This window comes from Ursus maritimus, unplaced genomic scaffold (genome assembly GCF_017311325.1).
Source record: "Ursus maritimus isolate PB19 unplaced genomic scaffold, ASM1731132v1 scaffold_1, whole genome shotgun sequence".
NCBI classification, from domain to species: Eukaryota; Metazoa; Chordata; class Mammalia; order Carnivora; family Ursidae; genus Ursus; species Ursus maritimus.
Window position 1 is genome coordinate 55,424,307 of NW_024423343.1, and position 9,495 is coordinate 55,433,801.

At 45.1% G+C, this 9,495-nt stretch overlaps 1 long non-coding RNA gene across 1 annotated transcript; it reads right to left on the minus strand.

Moving 5' to 3' along the window:
• Positions 1-486: 486 nt before the first annotated feature.
• LOC121105718 lies at positions 487-7,483 on the minus strand. The gene is made up of 2 exons (XR_005838343.1): positions 7,167-7,483; positions 487-1,252 (listed from the first exon to the last, which is right to left on the minus strand). It is a non-coding gene; the product is annotated as an uncharacterized LOC121105718 (long non-coding RNA).
• Between the last annotated feature and the right edge of the window lie 2,012 nt (positions 7,484-9,495).

The window sequence follows — 9,495 nt, forward strand, 5'->3', positions numbered from 1 at the left end:
GCCTATCTCCGTTTGCTTCTCTTCCTGCCATTCTCTTCAAGCCTGCAGTTGAGTAATAACCTGCAGGTGTGCCTCTTTCTCACCTTCCCTGTCACTGAGCCCAAACTGGGGAGCCTCGTGCCACCCCTGAATCAGCATTGGCCTCCCCAGCTGGTGTCCGCTGAGCCTGGTCCAGCTGCTCTGCGGACATCGGTCATGGCGACTAACAGGGCATTCTAGGTCCCACTGGTCTCTCTGCAGTGGTGGAGGCTGGGGTAGAAGGGGTGGTGAAAGCTTGCTCCAGTGGAGGGGGACGTGGATAAAGGACATCCCAGATCTGCTATGCTGTCTGTTCTTGGTAGCGGAATAGGAATGTTGAGCTGCTGCAGAGAGTGGAAGGGTGTAACTTTCTTGTATCTACGGTTAAACTTAGAGAGAGAGTTGATGGTGAGGCTTTGATAGAAGAATGACAAACTGACCTCAAAGCTTCCTAATACATTTGTCTTAGAAGTGTTTAAACATGTATTGTAAAATATTTAAATATTTAGCACATTTGCAAACTGATTAAAAAAGAAACTCCAAAACAAAGGAAATTTCAGACATCATGCATGTTTGAAACAGTCTTTCAGGATGGGTTCAACAGTCCTCCACTAGGCAGATGTATTTCCCCATCAGCCTCGCCCACATTGAGGCCATTGCCCGGGAGATGGGCTGAGCTGGAGGCCGGGGAGTGGTAGCATTCTGTGTAAGTGAGGGCCAGTGGTCGCCTTGGCAAATTTGCACTTTGCCAGTGTTCTTTCTTGTTAGCGCTCCAGATTTGTTCCTAAACTGCCTTGTCTTTGGGTCCTGAGCCCTTTCGCTACCTTCTCTTTAGGGGCCTGGAGTTGCTGTGTTGGGGAAGGAAAGGTATGGGCTCTGAACTCATGGACCTGGGGCTGAGACTGGCCTCTACCACTTGCTTGCTATGCAAGCACGAGCAAGTCACATGGCTGCCATTCGCTGAGCGCCGTCTGTATGCATGATAACTTCAGGCAGTCATCTCAACCATGCTGTTTTGTTGTAGGTAGAAAGTAGAAAGACATTAAATCCTCATGACTCATGGGCAGCAGAGCTAGGATTTGAAAGCTGGTGTGTCTGGCTCTGAATCCAGGGGTTTCTGATGGTTTCCTTCAGATGAGAGGTTCTTCAGGGGAAGGTGGGTCAGGGCTGGATGGTGCACAGTCAGGTGGTTATGGAACCCTGATCCTTCCTTTGGGAAAAATTTTCCTGTCATCTGTTTGAAAATTAAGAATTTATTAGAAAAAAAGTTTGAAGATATAAAGGCATAAAAACAATTACATTTTTACTCCATTATTTATTTATTTATTTATTTATTTATTTATTTATTTATTTCTCTTTCTTTCTTTTCTTTCTTTCTTTCTTTCTTTCTTTCTTTCTTTCTTTCTTTCTTTCTTTCTTTCTTTCTTTCTTTCTTTCTTTCTTTCTTTCTTAAGATTTTATTTATTTATTTGTGAGAGAACAAGAGCGAGTGAGTGCACAAGCAGGGGGAGCAGCAGGCAGAGGGAGAAGCAGGCTCCCCGCTGAGCAAGGAGCCCATGTGAGACTTCATCCCAGGACTCTGGGATCACGCCCTGAGCCGAAGGCAGACGCTTAACCGCTTAACCGCTGAGCCACCCAGGCGCCCCTGCATTATGCCTTTCTAAGTGATGTAATCTCTTGGAGACGCCTCACTGTAAACTCAGGGTGATAATAGCATAATCCTTACAGAATTGTAGAAAAGATTAAGTGAAACAAAACAAGTGAACCATCTGATAGAGGATAGGACCTCCCACACCAGTTAGTTCTCTTCTTCCTTATCATACAAAGGCTTTGCATTTAAGGTATGGTGCAACTCTGCCCGGGGCACAACTGAACCATTTATTTGGATAGTTTCACATTATTTATGATAATGGCTAATTCAACAAATATTTGTTTAGAACCTACTGTGTGCCTAGAAATTGTGTTGGGTCTGTGGCCAGGGACAGCCTGGTGAGTAGGCAGGGTGGGCAGCCATCTAATATGGCAGCTATGAGAGATGTCTCCTCCTGACCATCCCAACCTGAAGGGAGCTTGCTGTCTGAAAAGCCTCCATGATATCTTTGGCTCTCTTAAGCCATCAAGAGAGGCAGCTTCTCAGTTTTCGTGAGTTTGTTCCCTAGGTGGGTGAGTTGGATGGTAGATCTGGATGAAGACCTGAGATGAAGGAGAGGGATCAGTGGGAGGTAGGGGCAACTCCCAGGTCAGGATGTATTTCCTCCTGACTCAGCCAGGGCCAGAGCCTGTGCCATTGTCAAGGGACTATGATGACACTCATGTGATGTTCTTTGGGTCTTGGGCCTAAAGTGCTGGCCTGGGGGTGCCTCCCAGAGTCTGTCCACTGATTGTTGATGCAGGGGTGTTTTGTCTAGGAAAGAGGGCACCTCAGGCCAATGAACTACTGAGGAGACCAGCTGGTAACCAGACCCAGACTGGGGAGACAGGATGGAGCAGATTAAGAAACAGTGAGTCAAGGACCCAGAGTGACAGACCCTAACTCTCACCGACATTAAACTTAGGGGGCAGAGACAAGCACTAATTTCGACCAACTCAGAGAAAGATGGACTTTGTTGGAAAAGATCTTGAGAGTTTTCCTAAATTTGGTAACCGTAAGGAGTTCCACTAGCTCTGGGACTGGCAAAAATAAGTTGTTGCACAAGTGAAAAAGGCCAGATAAAAAAATGAAGGGAAGAGATCACTCAGGACAAGACATCTCTTGAATGATGTCCTGGAAAAAGAGAGGGTCCATTCTATACCAAGAGATGGGTCTGGTCAAGAAAAGACACTAAGAAACCTTCACAAGAGACAGTGAAATGATCAGTCACAATCACAGAGGGTAACTTGTGCCAGGCACTCATCTAAATCCCTTGCACGGATGGGCTCACTCAATCCTACTAACATTCTTACGAAGAAGGTAGTATTATCATCCCCATTTTACAGACAACGAAACTGAGGCACAGTCAGGCTAAGGTGTTTGCCTAAGGTCAGTGGTGAAGCCAGAGTTCCAACTGAGAGCCTTACCCTAGAATCCATGCTCTCAAGTACTTGCTTCCTCTGGACAAAGTGCACCAGGTGCTTAAGAAAAGTCCGATGAGAAGCTAAGGCTGGAGCAGTGGTTTTGAACAGGGACCAGACACCCTGGATTAATGAGCAAGTTAGTGTGCCTGTTAGTGTACGGGTCCCCCCCACCTGATGAATGGGAAAACGTAGTATTGGTCCCTTGTCCAGAGAAATCAAAGACCCCAAAGAGGTAAGAATCCCAAGGCTGGGCTTCTAGACTGCCTGCTGAGCCACAGGGCTGAGGCGGATCGGTGTCCTCAGGGTGAACTGCCTGGTACCTTGAGCTGAGTCTCCCCAGAAGCATGTTTCTAGGGGCTCGCTGTCTGTCCTTGTGGGAAATTTGTCTGGGAGGGATCATCCCCTGGAAAGCATTTCATTTGCCAGGCTTGGCTCAGTGTCTATTTACTAGAAGATGAAGCCTGTTAAAACAGAAAAATGGTCCCTGCCCTGGAACATTTTTCTCGAAGTGCCATTATCCATGACTTCTGAGGGGAGAGAGAGGCGAAATCCTCATATTCTGGGCAAACGCTTCTCCAATGTTCCGGTGACATTGATTATAGCTTATCTAACTTCATAACAGATCTGTCTTATCCATAAGATACAATGTAGCCTGAAAATCTGAAGAGATGCTGGGGGCATCACTCTTATTTTCAGATCAGATTTTGTATTATGGTAAGTCGCTTTTCCCCAGACAACTTAGAGTAAGCAGAGGTTCTTTCTGTGAAGATCAGTATTGTCACTGGTCCTGAGCAGCAAAGAAATATGTTTTTTTTCCCCCACCATCTACACCTAACAAGGAAGAACAAGGAAATAGGAACGACTGACGTATTGGAGTCACCTGACTCATGTCTGCAAAACTACCATTTCCCCTTCATAGACGTTAGCATAACTTTCAATACTCTCAGTGTTAGAATTCGGTGACAGAAATGTGAAAATATTTTTCCCACCAAAAAGATACATTTTACAATCAAAGTCTGATATCAGTCTTGTAGCTCTTCTTGTCCCTTGATTCTTTCAATTTCCATTCTCTTATCTGGAGGAAACTGTGGAAAGTGCTTTGGAGCAGAGTAAGATAATCTGGTCTTAAATCTCACCCCTGGCCCAAGTCATAACTTGCATGAGCCTTAGTTTCACATCTTTTGTATCCTTACTGATATTTGGTGCTTGATTGATTGATATTTATGTATTGATATGTATTTGGTTGTACTTTGTGGTTCTAACAATCTTGGCCAAACGTATTTTGAGACTATGAGTAGAATCGCTACATCTTCCTGGTGAGCTGAATGTATCATTTTGTACCTCATCCTTTACCTCTAGTCATTCTATTTGCCTTGAAATCTATTTTGTCTGATATAAACCGAGCCACCCAAGCTTTCTGCTGTTGGTTGGTCTAGTATTTGTCTTGCTTTTCCCATCCTCTTACTTTTACCCTTTCATACCCTTACGTTTTAGCGTGTCCCTTGTAAGCAGTAAACAGCTGTTTCTTAAAAAAAAAATCAGTCTTATCAAAGTTGAAAGTTAATCACCATCTTTACTCTTGTCCCAAACTCAAGAACCTTAGAATGTTCTAACTCCCATCATCTTTCTTGATTTATATGCTATTTGATCATACATTTTATTTCTACCATTTTTGTTTTGAGCATTGTAGTGGATCCTGTGTGCCCTGCCTTGGTTGCCCCTCAGGATGGAGACGCTGCTTCTGCCAGATGCTGGGAGTGTTGGTGGCTGATGGCTTTCAACCGAGGCCCTCATTGGAAATTGTTATCAGCAGAGGAGAATGGCCTTGCTCAAAGCTGTGCCCGTACCTTCCCCCCAGCCCCCCAGTGGCAGCTCATATCTAAGCCTGGTTGGTGTGTGTATATGAGTGGATAAAGTCTCCCTTCCCTAAATGTGGGACAACTCTGATGGCCAATCCAGCTCCAGACCTCTCTGTGGGATCAGGGGATGTTTTGTCGTGACTACATTCCAATTCAACTTCTTTCTCTGCCATTTCTACTTCCTCAAGGAACAACAAGAGAATTCCCTCAAATTCACAGTCATTTCCCAGGGAATCCCACTTAGATTACGGGACCATGGCCAATGTTTGTTTAGACTTAGTCGTGTATTTTCCATTTTACTTGCTAATAATTTCTTTTTGTGTCTGGGATCAATTTCCTTCTGCCTGAATTATATCCTTTAAAATCCCATCGGGAGAGTCTGTTGAATGAATGTCTTCATTTTGCTTTGTTCTAAAAGATCATTTTAATGAGCATGGAATTGGTCATTTTTTCTTGCAGCTCATTGAAGATCTTCCACTATTTTCTAATTTCCGTTGCTGCTATGGCAAATTTAGCTGTCAAATGACCTGTCACTTACTTGACGGTAGTCTATCTTTTCTCTTGGTCTACTTTCAGATCTTCTTTTTGTCTTTGATCTATGGTTTCACCATAGTGTGTCTATGGGGGGATTTATTTTTACTTAACTTCCTTGGGTTCACTGAACTTTCATTTCTAGACTGCTGGAGATGGAAGTCTCTTGAGCCTTAGTTTTCCCAAACTCAAGAACCTTAGAATGTTCTTAGTTTTCACTTCTATAAAATGGCAATGCTGATAATTTCTGTGTCAATGGGTTTGCTGAAAGGATTACACGAGACAATGCATGCACATTGTCCAAGGCAGGATTTTTCTAGTTGTGTTTCACTGAATTAGATATCTTTCTGTTCAGGCTTCCTCAAAAGGTCCTGTGACCAAACAGATTTGGGAAGTGCTGGTTACTGCAGATTCTCTTGGAGGGTTGTGAGCTCATCAGCAACACGAAAGCCCTGAGAAGTCCTGCAGTATTCTCCATATTCATGTATCCTCAGAACAGCCTTTGTTGTAAACATCTGTTCACAGCTCCTATTTCATGGAACACAGTTTGGAGGAATACTGTATAAAATATTGTATGAAAGATTGTATAAAATATTGTGTATAAATATTGAATGACATGTTTCATTTAATGAAAAAGGAGTATTTCCCCTCCACAGTCGAGGGTTTTCCATTAAGCCAAAAACAAGACAAGGCTAGATCCCAAGAAGACGGTGGCTCATATATGCCTTGTTGCAGACTGCCAGTATCTAAGCCTGCTGTTAGGGATGGTGCTCCCACCTCCCTTGTCGCGAAGCCACAAGGCAAGAAGGGCACCCTGAGTATATGGAATCTGGGTCACACACACAGGTGTCCTTCTGCGTGAAGGACATGGTGCTGCTTTTCCCAAGGGCTTTCAGGAGCATGCTCTCGATTTCCTTGATCAGTGCCAGGAAGCACGTCTCTAATGTGCTGTTTCCCATGCTGACTAGGTGCACACAGCTCGAGTCAAGTCTGAGCTTCCTGAAAACTAAGACTAAAGCTCCTCTTGTTGCCCCTGACTCTTGGGAAGACCTCGCTTGATTCAGGGGTGTTTACAACCGTCCTGGGGAACTGACAGCAAGTGGGTGCTGGGGTGTGCTCTGCTCCGGAGGCTAGAGCGGGGCCTCTCATTGGATATTGTGCGCCGCGTGCCTCTGAGGGACCCGAGCTCCTGGGGAAAAGTGCAGGTTTCTAGATGCCACGCCAGACCTCTCCAGAGTGTCTCAGCGCTGTCCGTTTCCCCATGTGTTTGTTATGACATTAAGGTTTGACTTCGCCGTAGGAGAAGCCCTGCATGTGAGCACTAGAAATGGCTGTGTCAGGTGCCTTTACCTGATCTTTCATGTAACAAAACACGATTTCTCCTCACATAAGCTTTGATGGCCTCTCAGTGTCCACTCACTCTTGAGTTCTCAAATTTAGAGTTTGCTGGATATGCTCCTTTCTATGGCCTTTGGAAACTACCCGGCCTGTTCGTTTGAAGAACTGGGTTGGTAGGGGCTAGGAGCAAATGAATGTAATTATTAGGAATCTTACATTTCTAGATAACAGTCTCTGTAGTTTTCAAAACACTTTCAAAGCTAATGCCACAAATGCATTATTCATTGGATCCCCCCTATGAATCTGCAAGATGAGCAGAGTAAGTATTAGTACTCCCCTTTTACAAAAGTGGAAACTGAGACTCACCCAGATTGAATGATTTGTTCAGGCTCCTGAACGTGGACGGATGGTGGTGGAGTCGGATTCAGAGTCTGAGTTTTCCTACCTGCCCAGCCTCCCTTCTTCATCTCCCACCCCCCACTGAACACTCCCTACCTCCTTTGGCTCTCCCTTCAGGTTCTCACTGCTGTTCCCACGAATCCGTGTCAACCAAGCAGACTCTATGTGTGGTTCTGTCCTGGCCATTGTGGACGCAGTTCCCTTTGCTCTCCTAAAACACTGTAGCCATTTCCCACTTCCTGGCCTGAGTGCTGGCCCGCCCTTCACGACCGTGCGCACTTCCTTTATCTATAGAGAAGGAGAAACGTGGGGCAACTCAGAGGACGTTTTGCCTAATCAGGCTGTTTTGTGATCATTTCCTTCACTTCCCCGACATTTCTAACTCTAGATTTTATAAAGCTAAAAATAACGTACACCAGGAATTGTGCCGTCTGGAGGCGGGGGATACCTGTTCTTCCCTCTTCTCCTTCCCGCCTGCCCCTCCGGACATATGTACCTCCTGACAAAAAGGGAGCTGTGTTCTGTGCAGTTTGGCAGAATGGTAAGGGGAGATAGTTGCGTAATTTGAACCTGCAAACATTTTTAACTGAAATAATGAGAAAGTTGCTGTTCTGATTACCCAGCACAAAGAGAATAGTTTTTCAATTCTACTGTTAATTTGAGCTGTGCAGATAGCTTGTTCTCCAGAATCCAACTAGCACTAAATTTGAAATGATTGTCTAAACTACAGAATTCTGTGAGTAACAATGAGCTCTTTACCTTCTGGAGCCTGTAGGCACAGGAGTGAGGAGAAAAAAAAAATTTTTTTCCCCCTTCTATTAGTCTTTTCCCTTCTACAAGTGTTTGCAATGTTTTATCATCCATCTGTATTTACTGGGCACCTACAGGGCTTTGGGTGTGGCGATTGGGTGGGATCACAGAGCACAGATGTAGGAGATCTGTTCTGCTTTCACAGAGTTTCAGAGCGTTACTCTGCTAAAGTGTGTTTATTCTTCAGAGCTTCTGGTTTTTCCTTCCCCAGCAGTGGGCAGGAAGGCATTTCTTACTCCCTCCTCTTTAAATCTCTGATCAGAAGGTCCTCAAGGTGAACGATGATGTATTCCCTTCTAACTGCAAGGAAATGGGAGCCGTCCGGGCTCGCCAGCCATCGGCTGAAGTGATTTAGCCCCTGTGTGCCTGCACCCAGGGCTCGAAACGAGCGCCAGGCAACGGCCGAGTCCAAAAAGACGCTAGCAGCCATGTTCTGCCCACCATGCTGTGGCCGCGTGCCCCCTACAGCACGTTAGCAGGAGCATGGCGGCCATGTGTGGCTGCACCTTCAGGCCTCCAAGCGCAGTCCTCTCTTTGTCCCTCCCAGGCTCTTGTACGAGTCATGGTGCACAGAAGACCTTTGTTGGGATATTGGCGTTGGTTTGGTGGAGTCCTGACTGGAGACAATGTGGTGTTTGTTTATCCTTATGCAGGACAGAGAGGAAGCCAGCCTTTTCTTTGGTTATCTTAATAGACAGATTCCCTGAAAGCTTCCGAGGCTAATTGTGGTGAAACCGTGCCAGGTAGACCCCTTTCATGCCAACCATAATTAATAGTGGTACAGTCTTCAAGGCCATAATGCTCATCAGTTATTAATTAGCAATTCATTTTGTTGAATAAATAATATTTATGATTGATGATAGAACTTGTAATTGGGCACTAGAAGGGGCCCTCCTGGGACTGGCTTCCCAGCGAATATTAACCACGACACAGGAATGAAAAACACAGAGGACCATCCGGGAAAATCCACGTTAAACAATGGTGACACAGCCAAGGTGTTCCCCTCCAGGGGAGAAGAGCCCATTCTGAGTGCTGGATGTGTATCCTGGGCCTCAGGGTGTCAATTGTTTCTGGCCATGTGACATGGGGGTTTTCCATTTTCTCTTCAGCTTGTAATCAGCCACCTTATCTTGTTTTTGTTTTTTCAAAAAGCAAGCTGTTCTTGGCTAGACAATTCTATTGACTTTGAATTACTCTTGTGATAGGGCCTTTCGAGGTATTGTCATGACTCGGGCACACAGACTTGAGGGGGAAAAAAAGTGCTTTTCTGAAAAGGTAATGATTGAAATTTTTATTTGAAATGATTCCTTGGATTGAATTCACTTTAGATTAACAGATTTTCCTGCGCAATTGATTTTCTGGCAACCATTCAGTGATCCAGCAGAGATAAAATGGGGGTTCATTGAGTCCATGACTCGGAGGAAAGCAAGAGCCTGGCAAATAGAGGCGGCAGATCCTCTTTCTTGCCCGCTCGGTTGGAGCAGGG